Source organism: Lonchura striata, chromosome 2 (assembly GCF_050655825.1).
Source record: "Lonchura striata isolate lonStrDom1 chromosome 2, ASM5065582v1, whole genome shotgun sequence".
NCBI classification, from domain to species: Eukaryota; Metazoa; Chordata; class Aves; order Passeriformes; family Estrildidae; genus Lonchura; species Lonchura striata.
In genome coordinates, this window is record NC_140704.1 from 69388954 (window position 1) to 69403443 (window position 14490).

Sequence of the window (14490 nt, forward strand, 5' to 3'; positions counted from 1 at the left end):
TTCCATGATTCTAGATGCTAAGTGGATGTGTATTTTAATTTGATATGACCATCATTATTATCATTATCATTATTTTATTTATTCACTACTACTACTATTTCAACTTCTACTTCTTCTTCTTCTTCTTCCTAGACTTATTGAAACCATTATTTACTACGACTATTACAATTTCTTCTAATTCTTCTAGTTCTTCTAATTCTAATTCCTCTAATTCTTCTCCTAATTCTTGTTCTTCTTATTCTACTTATTTCCTACTGCTACTTTTATTTCTTCTTTACTATTACTACTTCTTAATCCTCTAATTATCAGTCTTATCCTAGTCCTTTTTTTTTTTTTCTTTGGGTTTTTGAAGTCTTTTATGGTTTTTTTTTGTTTTGGTATTGTTTGTTTGTTTGTTTCTTCCTATTACTCTATCTTAAAGCCAATATTCATTTCTTTTTGAAGAGCTGGGTGTGTCAGAGTCGTGCAGTGTGCTGTAGGGTCCAGGGAGCAATACGTCCTGCTTGTTCCCATTCTTCATGGGTCAAATGCCAGAGGATCAGCACGCAGTCATTCCAAGTTGGAGGAAATAGCCTTAGAATGCAGCAGGGGACGTTCCGATAAAAGATCAGAAAGCCTTTTTCCCTGGCTGAGTGATCAGTCCTGGGAAGAAGTTGACTTGGGAGGTGTCGGAGTCCCTAGGTCTGGAAGCGCTGAGGAGTTGTCTGGATGGGGCACTTGGGGACATGCTTCAGGGCTGATGCTGGTGGCGCCAGGCTGCCAGTGGGAGTGGATGACTTTCCAAGGCATCTTCCAAAACCTGGACGATTGTCTGTGATTGACCACTGAGCCACCTGGCCCCAAGTGCCGCCCACGGCTGCTGGTTTGGGGCCAGCCCCGTGGGTAAAACTTGGTCTTGGGGAGATGCGCTTGGGATGCTCCGAAGCAGCCGGGGATTGCTGAGGCCGCAGGGACGTGTTGAGGGAAAGGCAGCCCGTGTGGCTCCCTCAGGATGCTGGGCAGGCTGCGGGCCAGCCACCATCTGCGGGGCCGGTGCCGGTGCCAGCAGCGGGCACTAATCCTCGGGCTGCGGTGCCAGGCAGGGGCAGCGGAAGAGGCCGCGCAGCGCCCACAGCGCCCGCCTGAAGCGGGAGGGACGCTTCTTGCGGGGCCCCAGCTGCTGGCTGAGGGCCTGGGCTTGCACACGGCCAGACGAGGCACAGAGCGGAGCTTGAGGGCAGCGCTCCGATTCCTGGGGCTCGACCCAAACCTCCTCAGGAAAGGGCACTGCCAGCCCGTCTCCTGCAAATCCACCCAGTATTGGCTGTCTGGCTTCTTCAAACAGCTCGAGCACGCTGGTGTCATCCTCCCATTCGTCCTCCTCCCGTAGCAGGGGCTTGACCCCAAAGCTGCCGCTGGTCGCACTTTCCCAGTTGTCCCGCTCAAGCTCATTGTCGCTGTCATCCTCCCAGCTTGACTGCACGGAGGGTCGGTTCTCTTTGGGCACCTCCTGGCTGATGGAGTCTTCGTCTTGGGAAAGCTCTTGGAGAATGAACTCTTCCCACTCGGACACTTCCTGGTAGCTCCTGACTTCATCTGGTGACAGCTCATGCTTGCTGTATTCTTCCCAGTCAGAGAGTGCTAGGGAGCTAATGACATCTACGGGGGAAAGCCGTGGCTGCAAGCATTCTGCCGCATCACAACACTGTTTGTAGCTGCTGGCTTCTCCTAGGGACAGCTCTTGCTTGTTGTATTCATCACAGTCCAAGAGCTCATCATTGCTGCTGGCTGCTACTTGGGACAGCTCTTCCTCACTGAAAACTTCCCCTTGGCACATGTCCTCGTAGCTAGAAGCATCTCCTTGGTGCAGCTCTGTGATTTCTTCACCATTGCAGAGAAGAAGCTTAAGCTCCCCAACCACAACTCCCTCCTCAGCCTCTTGCTGTGCATGGGCCGACACACTCTCTGCCTCCTGCAGCAGTTCACTGGGCTTGTCCCTGATGTCTTGTGCCCATTGGGACAGGCCCCGGCTGCTGCCACAGTCTTCCCCTTGGGACAACTTTTGTTTGCGCATGTCTTCTTCCCCTCGGGGCAACTCTGCGAAGGGTAGTTCTTCCCACAGGCCAAGCCCTTGGCCACTAGCAGCTCCCCATCGGGAAAGTTCTTGATCCACCTGCTCTTGCCGCTCTTGCTCCATGCTGACAAAGGGTCCCTTCTCCTCCTCAGTCTCCAACAGGGGTAGGAATGAGCCGTCCCCTGCCGCCAGCCACTGCCTGCTGAGGGCCTGCTTTTCAGCCAGCTGGGCAAGGGGCTGGGGACCTGGGAGTTGGGCTTCACCTCTTCCTCCTGTGTCAGCCACGTAGTCTAGCGCACAGAGATCCCAGGAGCTGCTTTGTTCCGGCACAGCGGCTCTCACGGGACTGGGCACCCAACGGCTCTGCGCTCCCTGGATAGAACCTCTGGCAGGGCGTGGCTCTGCCGTGTCACAAAGGGCCTCTGGGCCCCACAATGTGCTGCATCACTCAGGGCCCTGACCCAACGCGCCTGTGTCACAAAGGGCCACACCTGGCGCCACTTCCGCCACCAAACTTCCTGCAAGTGTCATGAAGCAGCCCCTGGATTTTCAGCTTCCAGCCCCTTGTTATCATCCGGTTATTAACTATATCAGAAATGCCTCCGCCCAAATCAAGGTGGAAGCGGCATCAGGAGCCCGAGCCAATAGTAGGGCTTTTAATGAAGAGTAAACGAGAGAGAAAGACGTAAAGAGAGAGAGAAAAAGAGCGACAGATGAAGTAGAAAACCTCAGTGCCCTCTGGATCCCAGTGGCGTCCCCTTGATGCTGTCCATGAGGCCTTCTTGGTGGCCAGGGACCCCCGAAAACCTCGAGTTGAGTGGGTTGATAGACATTTGGGCCAGGTGGGAACACCCAGGTACCTCCCGTGGCAGGGGCCACGTTGGGCAGACTTTTTTGCGGCAGACTCTGGATCTGTTGCATCACTTTGCAATACGTGCAAAGAAATGAGAGCTTGAGAGATGGAAAGAAATAGGAAAGCAGTCTCAGAGAGAGGTCAGGAGAGCAGAAGGCAATCAGGTCAAGTACTGGATGATCCTTAAGGCCCTTGCCGAGCAGAGCCATTCCATGATTCTAGATGCTAAGTGGATGTGTATTTTAATTTGATATGACCATCATTATTATCATTATCATTATTTTATTTATTCACTACTACTACTATTTCAACTTCTACTTCTTCTTCTTCTTCTTCTTCTTCCTAGACTTATTGAAACCATTATTTACTACGACTATTACAATTTCTTCTAATTCTTCTAGTTCTTCTAATTCTAATTCCTCTAATTCTTCTCCTAATTCTTGTTCTTCTTATTCTACTTATTTCCTACTGCTACTTTTATTTCTTCTTTACTATTACTACTTCTTAATCCTCTAATTATCAGTCTTATCCTAGTCCTTTTTTTTTTTTCTTTGGGTTTTTGAAGTCTTTTATGGTTTTTTTTTGTTTTGGTATTGTTTGTTTGTTTGTTTCTTCCTATTACTCTATCTTAAAGCCAATATTCATTTCTTTTTGAAGAGCTGGGTGTGTCAGAGTCGTGCAGTGTGCTGTAGGGTCCAGGGAGCAATACGTCCTGCTTGTTCCCATTCTTCATGGGTCAAATGCCAGAGGATCAGCACGCAGTCATTCCAAGTTGGCGGAAATAGCCTTAGAATGCAGCAGGGGACGTTCCGATAAAAGATCAGAAAGCCTTTTTCCCTGGCTGAGTGATCAGTCCTGGGAAGAAGTTGACTTGGGAGGTGTCGGAGTCCCTAGGTCTGGAAGGGCTGAGGAGTTGTCTGGATGGGGCACTTGGGGACATGCTTCAGGGCTGATGCTGGTGGCGCCAGGCTGCCAGTGGGAGCGGATGACTTTCCAAGGCGTCTTCCAAAACCTGGACGATTGTCTGTGATTGACCACTGAGCCACCTGGCCCCAAGTGCCACCCACGGCTGCTGGTTTGGGGCCAGCCCCGTGGGTAAAACTTGGTCTTGGGGAGATGCGCTTGGGATGCTCCGAAGCAGCCGGGGATTGCTGAGGCCGCAGGGACGTGTTGAGGGAAAGGCAGCCCGTGTGGCTCCCTCAGGATGCTGGGCAGGCTGCGGGCCAGCCACCATCTGCGGGGCCGGTGCCGGTGCCAGCAGCGGGCACTAATCCTCGGGCTGCGGTGCCAGGCAGGGGCAGCGGAAGAGGCCGCGCAGCGCCCGCAGCGCCCGCCTGAAGCGGGAGGGACGCTTCTTGCGGGGCCCCAGCTGCTGGCTGAGGGCCTGGGCTTGCACACGGCCAGACGAGGCACAGAGCGGAGCTTGAGGGCAGCGCTCCGATTCCTGGGGCTCGACCCAAACCTCCTCAGGAAAGGGCACTGCCAGCCCGTCTCCTGCAAATCCACCCAGTATTGGCTGTCTGGCTTCTTCAAACAGCTCGAGCACGCTGGTGTCATCCTCCCATTCGTCCTCCTCCCGTAGCAGGGGCTTGACCCCAAAGCTGCCGCTGGTCGCACTTTCCCAGTTGTCCCGCTCAAGCTCATTGTCGCTGTCATCCTCCCAGCTTGACTGCACGGAGGGTCGGTTCTCTTTGGGCACCTCCTGGCTGATGGAGTCTTCGTCTTGGGAAAGCTCTTGGAGAATGAACTCTTCCCACTCGGACACTTCCTGGTAGCTCCTGACTTCATCTGGTGACAGCTCATGCTTGCTGTATTCTTCCCAGTCAGAGAGTGCTAGGGAGCTAATGACATCTACGGGGGAAAGCCGTGGCTGCAAGCATTCTGCCGCATCACAACACTGTTTGTAGCTGCTGGCTTCTCCTAGGGACAGCTCTTGCTTGTTGTATTCATCACAGTCCAAGAGCTCATCATTGCTGCTGGCTGCTACTTGGGACAGCTCTTCCTCACTGAAAACTTCCCCTTGGCACATGTCCTCGTAGCTAGAAGCATCTCCTTGGTGCAGCTCTGTGATTTCTTCACCATTGCAGAGAAGAAGCTTAAGCTCCCCAACCACAACTCCCTCCTCAGCCTCTTGCTGTGCATGGGCCGACACACTCTCTGCCTCCTGCAGCAGTTCACTGGGCTTGTCCCTGATGTCTTGTGCCCATTGGGACAGGCCCCGGCTGCTGCCACAGTCTTCCCCTTGGGACAACTTTTGTTTGCGCATGTCTTCTTCCCCTCGGGGCAACTCTGCGAAGGGTAGTTCTTCCCACAGGCCAAGCCCTTGGCCACTAGCAGCTCCCCATCGGGAAAGTTCTTGATCCACCTGCTCTTGCCGCTCTTGCTCCATGCTGACAAAGGGTCCCTTCTCCTCCTCAGTCTCCAACAGGGGTAGGACTGAGCCGTCCCCTGCCGCCAGCCACTGCCTGCTGAGGGCCTGCTTTTCAGCCAGCTGGGCAAGGGGCTGGGGACCTGGGAGTTGGGCTTCACCTCTTCCTCCTTTGTCAGCCACGTAGTCTAGCGCACAGAGATCCCAGGAGCTGCTTTGTTCCGGCACAGCGGCTCTCACGGGACTGGGCACCCAACGGCTCTGCGCTCCCTGGGTAGAACCTCTGGCAGGGCGTGGCTCTGCCATGTCACAAGGGCCTCTGGGCCCCACAATGTGCTGCATCACTCAGGCCCCTGACCCAACGCGTCTGTGTCACAAAGGGCCACACCTGGCGCCACTTCCGCCACCAAACTTCCTGCAAGTGTCATGAAGCAGCCCCTGGATTTTCAGCTTCCAGCCCCTTGTTATCATCCGGTTATTAACTATATCAGAAATGCCTCCACCCAAATCAAGGTGGAAGCGGCATCAGGAGCCCGAGCCAATAGTAGGGCTTTTAATGAAGAGTAAACGAGAGAGAAAGACGTAAAGAGAGAGAGAAAAAGAGCGACAGATGAAGTAGAAAACCTCAGTGCCCTCTGGATCCCAGTGGCGTCCCCTTGATGCTGTCCATGAGGCCTTCTTGGTGGCCAGGGACCCCCGAAAACCTCAAGTTGAGTGGGTTGATAGACATTTGGGCCAGGTGGGAACACCCAGGTACCTCCCGTGGCAGGGGCCACGTTGGGCAGACTTTCTTGCGGCAGACTCTGGATCTGTTGCATCACTTTGCATTACGTGCAAAGAAATGAGAGCTTGAGAGATGGAAAGAAATAGGAAAGCAGTCTCAGAGAGAGGTCAGGAGAGCAGAAGGCAATCAGGTCAAGTACTGGATGATCCTTAAGGCCCTTGCCGAGCAGAGCCATTCCATGATTCTAGATGCTAAGTGGATGTGTATTTTAATTTGATATGACCATCATTATTATCATTATCATTATTTTATTTATTCACTACTACTACTATTTCAACTTCTACTTCTTCTTCTTCTTCTTCTTCTTCCTAGACTTATTGAAACCATTATTTACTACGACTATTACAATTTCTTCTAATTCTTCTAGTTCTTCTAATTCTAATTCCTCTAATTCTTCTCCTAATTCTTGTTCTTCTTATTCTACTTATTTCCTACTGCTACTTTTATTTCTTCTTTACTATTACTACTTCTTAATCCTCTAATTATCAGTCTTATCCTAGTCCATTTTTTTTTTCCTTTGGGTTTTTGAAGTCTTTTATGTTTTTTTTTTTGTTTTGGTATTGTTTGTTTGTTTGTTTCTTCCTATTACTCTATCTTAAAGCCAATATTCATTTATTTTTGAAGAGCTGGGTGTGTCAGAGTCGTGCAGTGTGCTGTAGGGTCCAGGGAGCAATACGTCCTGCTTGTTCCCATTCTTCATGGGTCAAATGCCAGAGGATCAGCACGCAGTCATTCCAAGTCGGAGGAAATAGCTTTAGAATGCAGCAGGGGACGTTCCGATAAAAGATCAGAAAGCCTTTTTCCCTGGCTGAGTGATCAGTCCCGGGAAGAAGTTGACTTGGGAGGTGTCGGAGTCCCTAGGTCTGGAAGGGCTGAGGAGTTGTCTGGATGGGGCACTTGGGGACATGCTTCAGGGCTGATGCTGGTGGCGCCAGGCTGCCAGTGGGAGTGGATGACTTTCCAAGGCGTCTTCCAAAACCTGGACGATTGTCTGTGATTGACCACTGAGCCACCTGGCCCCAAGTGCCGCCCACGGCTGATGGTTTGGGGCCAGCCCCGTGGGTAAAACTTGGTCTTGGGGAGATGCGCTTGGGATGCTCCGAAGCAGCCGGGGATTGCTGAGGCCGCAGGGACGTGTTGAGGGAAAGGCAGCCCGTGTGGCTCCCTCAGGATGCTGGGCAGGCTGCGGGCCAGCCACCATCTGCGGGGCCGGTGCCGGTGCCAGCAGCGGGCACTAATCCTCGGGCTGCGGTGCCAGGCAGGGGCAGCGGAAGAGGCCGCGCAGCGCCCGCAGCGCCCGCCTGAAGCGGGAGGGACGCTTCTTGCGGGGCCCCAGCTGCTGGCTGAGGGCCTGGGCTTGCACACGGCCAGACGAGGCACAGAGCGGAGCTTGAGGGCAGCGCTCCGATTCCTGGGGCTCGACCCAAACCTCCTCAGGAAAGGGCACTGCCAGCCCGTCTCCTGCAAATCCACCCAGTATTGGCTGTCTGGCTTCTTCAAACAGCTCGAGCACGCTGGTGTCATCCTCCCATTCGTCCTCCTCCCGTAGCAGGGGCTTGACCCCAAAGCTGCCGCTGGTCGCACTTTCCCAGTTGTCCCGCTCAAGCTCATTGTCGCTGTCATCCTCCCAGCTTGACTGCACGGAGGGTCGGTTCTCTTTGGGCACCTCCTGGCTGATGGAGTCTTCGTCTTGGGAAAGCTCTTGGAGAATGAACTCTTCCCACTCGGACACTTCCTGGTAGCTCCTGACTTCGTCTGGTGACAGCTCATGCTTGCTGTATTCTTCCCAGTCAGAGAGTGCTAGGGAGCTAATGACATCTACGGGGGAAAGCCGTGGCTGCAAGCATTCTGCCGCATCACAACACTGTTTGTAGCTGCTGGCTTCTCCTAGGGACAGCTCTTGCTTGTTGTATTCATCACAGTCCAAGAGCTCATCATTGCTGCTGGCTGCTACTTGGGACAGCTCTTCCTCACTGAAAACTTCCCCTTGGCACATGTCCTCGTAGCTAGAAGCATCTCCTTGGTGCAGCTCTGTGATTTCTTCACCATTGCAGAGAAGAAGCTTAAGCTCCCCAACCACAACTCCCTCCTCAGCCTCTTGCTGTGCATGGGCCGACACACTCTCTGCCTCCTGCAGCAGTTCACTGGGCTTGTCCCTGATGTCTTGTGCCCATTGGGACAGGCCCTGGCTGCTGCCACAGTCTTCCCCTTGGGACAACTTTTGTTTGCGCATGTCTTCTTCCCCTCGGGGCAACTCTGCGAAGGGTAGTTCTTCCCACAGGCCAAGCCCTTGGCCACTAGCAGCTCCCCATCGGGAAAGTTCTTGATCCACCTGCTCTTGCCGCTCTTGCTCCATGCTGACAAAGGGTCCCTTCTCCTCCTCAGTCTCCAACAGGGGTAGGACTGAGCCGTCCCCTGCCGCCAGCCACTGCCTGCTGAGGGCCTGCTTTTCAGCCAGCTGGGCAAGGGGCTGGGGACCTGGGAGTTGGGCTTCACCTCTTCCTCCTGTGTCAGCCACGTAGTCTAGCGCACAGAGATCCCAGGAGCTGCTTTGTTCCGGCACAGCGGCTCTCACGGGACTGGGCACCCAACGGCTCTGCGCTCCCTGGGTAGAACCTCTGGCAGGGCGTGGCTCTGCCGTGTCACAAGGGCCTCTGGGCCCCACAATGTGCTGCATCACTCAGGGCCCTGACCCAACGCGCCTGTGTCACAAAGGGCCACACCTGGCGCCACTTCCGCCACCAAACTTCCTGCAAGTGTCATGAAGCAGCCCCTGGATTTTCAGCTTCCAGCCCCTTGTTATCATCCGGTTATTAACTATATCAGAAATGCCTCCGCCCAAATCAAGGTGGAAGCGGCATCAGGAGCCCGAGCCAATAGTAGGGCTTTTAATGAAGAGTAAACGAGAGAGAAAGACGTAAAGAGAGAGAGAAAAAGAGCGACAGATGAAGTAGAAAACCTCAGTGCCCTCTGGATCCCAGTGGCGTCCCCTTGATGCTGTCCATGAGGCCTTCTTGGTGGCCAGGGACCCCCGAAAACCTCGAGTTGAGTGGGTTGATAGACATTTGGGCCAGGTGGGAACACCCAGGTACCTCCCGTGGCAGGGGCCACGTTGGGCAGACTTTTTTGCGGCAGACTCTGGATCTGTTGCATCACTTTGCAATACGTGCAAAGAAATGAGAGCTTGAGAGATGGAAAGAAATAGGAAAGCAGTCTCAGAGAGAGGTCAGGAGAGCAGAAGGCAATCAGGTCAAGTACTGGATGATCCTTAAGGCCCTTGCCGAGCAGAGCCATTCCATGATTCTAGATGCTAAGTGGATGTGTATTTTAATTTGATATGACCATCATTATTATCATTATCATTATTTTATTTATTCACTACTACTACTATTTCAACTTCTACTTCTTCTTCTTCTTCTTCTTCTTCCTAGACTTATTGAAACCATTATTTACTACGACTATTACAATTTCTTCTAATTCTTCTAGTTCTTCTAATTCTAATTCCTCTAATTCTTCTCCTAATTCTTGTTCTTCTTATTCTACTTATTTCCTACTGCTACTTTTATTTCTTCTTTACTATTACTACTTCTTAATCCTCTAATTATCAGTCTTATCCTAGTCCTTTTTTTTTTTTCTTTGGGTTTTTGAAGTCTTTTATGGTTTTTTTTTGTTTTGGTATTGTTTGTTTGTTTGTTTCTTCCTATTACTCTATCTTAAAGCCAATATTCATTTCTTTTTGAAGAGCTGGGTGTGTCAGAGTCGTGCAGTGTGCTGTAGGGTCCAGGGAGCAATACGTCCTGCTTGTTCCCATTCTTCATGGGTCAAATGCCAGAGGATCAGCACGCAGTCATTCCAAGTTGGAGGAAATAGCCTTAGAATGCAGCAGGGGACGTTCCGATAAAAGATCAGAAAGCCTTTTTCCCTGGCTGAGTGATCAGTCCTGGGAAGAAGTTGACTTGGGAGGTGTCGGAGTCCCTAGGTCTGGAAGCGCTGAGGAGTTGTCTGGATGGGGCACTTGGGGACATGCTTCAGGGCTGATGCTGGTGGCGCCAGGCTGCCAGTGGGAGTGGATGACTTTCCAAGGCGTCTTCCAAAACCTGGACGATTGTCTGTGATTGACCACTGAGCCACCTGGCCCCAAGTGCCGCCCACGGCTGCTGGTTTGGGGCCAGCCCCGTGGGTAAAACTTGGTCTTGGGGAGATGCGCTTGGGATGCTCCGAAGCAGCCGGGGATTGCTGAGGCCGCAGGGACGTGTTGAGGGAAAGGCAGCCCGTGTGGCTCCCTCAGGATGCTGGGCAGGCTGCGGGCCAGCCACCATCTGCGGGGCCGGTGCCGGTGCCAGCAGTGGGCACTAATCCTCGGGCTGCGGTGCCAGGCAGGGGCAGCGGAAGAGGCCGCGCAGCGCCCGCAGCGCCCGCCTGAAGCGGGAGGGACGCTTCTTGCGGGGCCCCAGCTGCTGGCTGAGGGCCTGGGCTTGCACACGGCCAGACGAGGCACAGAGCGGAGCTTGAGGGCAGCGCTCCGATTCCTGGGGCTCGACCCAAACCTCCTCAGGAAAGGGCACTGCCAGCCCGTCTCCTGCAAATCCACCCAGTATTGGCTGTCTGGCTTCTTCAAACAGCTCGAGCACGCTGGTGTCATCCTCCCATTCGTCCTCCTCCCGTAGCAGGGGCTTGACCCCAAAGCTGCCGCTGGTCGCACTTTCCCAGTTGTCCCGCTCAAGCTCATTGTCGCTGTCATCCTCCCAGCTTGACTGCACGGAGGGTCGGTTCTCTTTGGGCACCTCCTGGCTGATGGAGTCTTCGTCTTGGGAAAGCTCTTGGAGAATGAACTCTTCCCACTCGGACACTTCCTGGTAGCTCCTGACTTCATCTGGTGACAGCTCATGCTTGCTGTATTCTTCCCAGTCAGAGAGTGCTAGGGAGCTAATGACATCTACGGGGGAAAGCCGTGGCTGCAAGCATTCTGCCGCATCACAACACTGTTTGTAGCTGCTGGCTTCTCCTAGGGACAGCTCTTGCTTGTTGTATTCATCACAGTCCAAGAGCTCATCATTGCTGCTGGCTGCTACTTGGGACAGCTCTTCCTCACTGAAAACTTCCCCTTGGCACATGTCCTCGTAGCTAGAAGCATCTCCTTGGTGCAGCTCTGTGATTTCTTCACCATTGCAGAGAAGAAGCTTAAGCTCCCCAACCACAACTCCCTCCTCAGCCTCTTGCTGTGCATGGGCCGACACACTCTCTGCCTCCTGCAGCAGTTCACTGGGCTTGTCCCTGATGTCTTGTGCCCATTGGGACAGGCCCCGGCTGCTGCCACAGTCTTCCCCTTGGGACAACTTTTGTTTGCGCATGTCTTCTTCCCCTCGGGGCAACTCTGCGAAGGGTAGTTCTTCCCACAGGCCAAGCCCTTGGCCACTAGCAGCTCCCCATCGGGAAAGTTCTTGATCCACCTGCTCTTGCCGCTCTTGCTCCATGCTGACAAAGGGTCCCTTCTCCTCCTCAGTCTCCAACAGGGGTAGGACTGAGCCGTCCCCTGCCGCCAGCCACTGCCTGCTGAGGGCCTGCTTTTCAGCCAGCTGGGCAAGGGGCTGGGGACCTGGGAGTTGGGCTTCACCTCTTCCTCCTGTGTCAGCCACGTAGTCTAGCGCACAGAGATCCCAGGAGCTGCTTTGTTCCGGCACAGCGGCTCTCACGGGACTGGGCACCCAACGGCTCTGCGCTCCCTGGATAGAACCTCTGGCAGGGCGTGGCTCTGCCGTGTCACAAAGGGCCTCTGGGCCCCACAATGTGCTGCATCACTCAGGGCCCTGACCCAACGCGCCTGTGTCACAAAGGGCCACACCTGGCGCCACTTCCGCCACCAAACTTCCTGCAAGTGTCATGAAGCAGCCCCTGGATTTTCAGCTTCCAGCCCCTTGTTATCATCCGGTTATTAACTATATCAGAAATGCCTCCGCCCAAATCAAGGTGGAAGCGGCATCAGGAGCCCGAGCCAATAGTAGGGCTTTTAATGAAGAGTAAACGAGAGAGAAAGACGTAAAGAGAGAGAGAAAAAGAGCGACAGATGAAGTAGAAAACCTCAGTGCCCTCTGGATCCCAGTGGCGTCCCCTTGATGCTGTCCATGAGGCCTTCTTGGTGGCCAGGGACCCCCGAAAACCTCGAGTTGAGTGGGTTGATAGACATTTGGGCCAGGTGGGAACACCCAGGTACCTCCCGTGGCAGGGGCCACGTTGGGCAGACTTTTTTGCGGCAGACTCTGGATCTGTTGCATCACTTTGCAATACGTGCAAAGAAATGAGAGCTTGAGAGATGGAAAGAAATAGGAAAGCAGTCTCAGAGAGAGGTCAGGAGAGCAGAAGGCAATCAGGTCAAGTACTGGATGATCCTTAAGGCCCTTGCCGAGCAGAGCCATTCCATGATTCTAGATGCTAAGTGGATGTGTATTTTAATTTGATATGACCATCATTATTATCATTATCATTATTTTATTTATTCACTACTACTACTATTTCAACTTCTACTTCTTCTTCTTCTTCTTCTTCTTCCTAGACTTATTGAAACCATTATTTACTACGACTATTACAATTTCTTCTAATTCTTCTAGTTCTTCTAATTCTAATTCCTCTAATTCTTCTCCTAATTCTTGTTCTTCTTATTCTACTTATTTCCTACTGCTACTTTTATTTCTTCTTTACTATTACTACTTCTTAATCCTCTAATTATCAGTCTTATCCTAGTCCTTTTTTTTTTTTCTTTGGGTTTTTGAAGTCTTTTATGGTTTTTTTTTGTTTTGGTATTGTTTGTTTGTTTGTTTCTTCCTATTACTCTATCTTAAAGCCAATATTCATTTCTTTTTGAAGAGCTGGGTGTGTCAGAGTCGTGCAGTGTGCTGTAGGGTCCAGGGAGCAATACGTCCTGCTTGTTCCCATTCTTCATGGGTCAAATGCCAGAGGATCAGCACGCAGTCATTCCAAGTCGGAGGAAATAGCCTTAGAATGCAGCAGGGGACGTTCCGATAAAAGATCAGAAAGCCTTTTTCCCTGGCTGAGTGATCAGTCCCGGGAAGAAGTTGACTTGGGAGGTGTCGGAGTCCCTAGGTCTGGAAGCGCTGAGGAGTTGTCTGGATGGGGCACTTGGGGACATGCTTCAGGGCTGATGCTGGTGGCGCCAGGCTGCCAGTGGGAGCGGATGACTTTCCAAGGCGTCTTCCAAAACCTGGACGATTGTCTGTGATTGACCACTGAGCCACCTGGCCCCAAGTGCCGCCCACGGCTGCTGGTTTGGGGCCAGCCCCGTGGGTAAAACTTGGTCTTGGGGAGATGCGCTTGGGATGCTCCGAAGCAGCCGGGGATTGCTGAGGCCGCAGGGACGTGTTGAGGGAAAGGCAGCCCGTGTGGCTCCCTCAGGATGCTGGGCAGGCTGCGGGCCAGCCACCATCTGCGGGGCCGGTGCCGGTGCCAGCAGCGGGCACTAATCCTCGGGCTGCGGTGCCAGGCAGGGGCAGCGGAAGAGGCCGCGCAGCGCCCGCAGCGCCCGCCTGAAGCGGGAGGGACGCTTCTTGCGGGGCCCCAGCTGCTGGCTGAGGGCCTGGGCTTGCACACGGCCAGACGAGGCACAGAGCGGAGCTTGAGGGCAGCGCTCCGATTCCTGGGGCTCGACCCAAACCTCCTCAGGAAAGGGCACTGCCAGCCCGTCTCCTGCAAATCCACCCAGTATTGGCTGTCTGGCTTCTTCAAACAGCTCGAGCACGCTGGTGTCATCCTCCCATTCGTCCTCCTCCCGTAGCAGGGGCTTGACCCCAAAGCTGCCGCTGGGCGCACTTTCCCAGTTGTCCCGCTCAAGCTCATTGTCGCTGTCATCCTCCCAGCTTGACTGCACGGAGGGTCGGTTCTCTTTGGGCACCTCCTGGCTGATGGAGTCTTCGTCTTGGGAAAGCTCTTGGAGAATGAACTCTTCCCACTCGGACACTTCCTGGTAGCTCCTGACTTCATCTGGTGACAGCTCATGCTTGCTGTATTCTTCCCAGTCAGAGAGTGCTAGGGAGCTAATGACATCTACGGGGGAAAGCCGTGGCTGCAAGCATTCTGCCGCATCACAACACTGTTTGTGGCTGCTGGCTTCTCCTAGGGACAGCTCTTGCTTGTTGTATTCATCACAGTCCAAGAGCTCATCATTGCTGCTGGCTGCTACTTGGGACAGCTCTTCCTCACTGAAAACTTCCCCTTGGCACATGTCCTCGTAGCTAGAAGCATCTCCTTGGTGCAGCTCTGTGATTTCTTCACCATTGCAGAGAAGAAGCTTAAGCTCCCCAACCACAACTCCCTCCTCAGCCTCTTGCTGTGCATGGGCCGACACACTCTCTGCCTCCTGCAGCAGTTCACTGGGCTTGTCCCTGATGTCTTGTGCCCATTGGGACAGGCCCCGGCTGCTG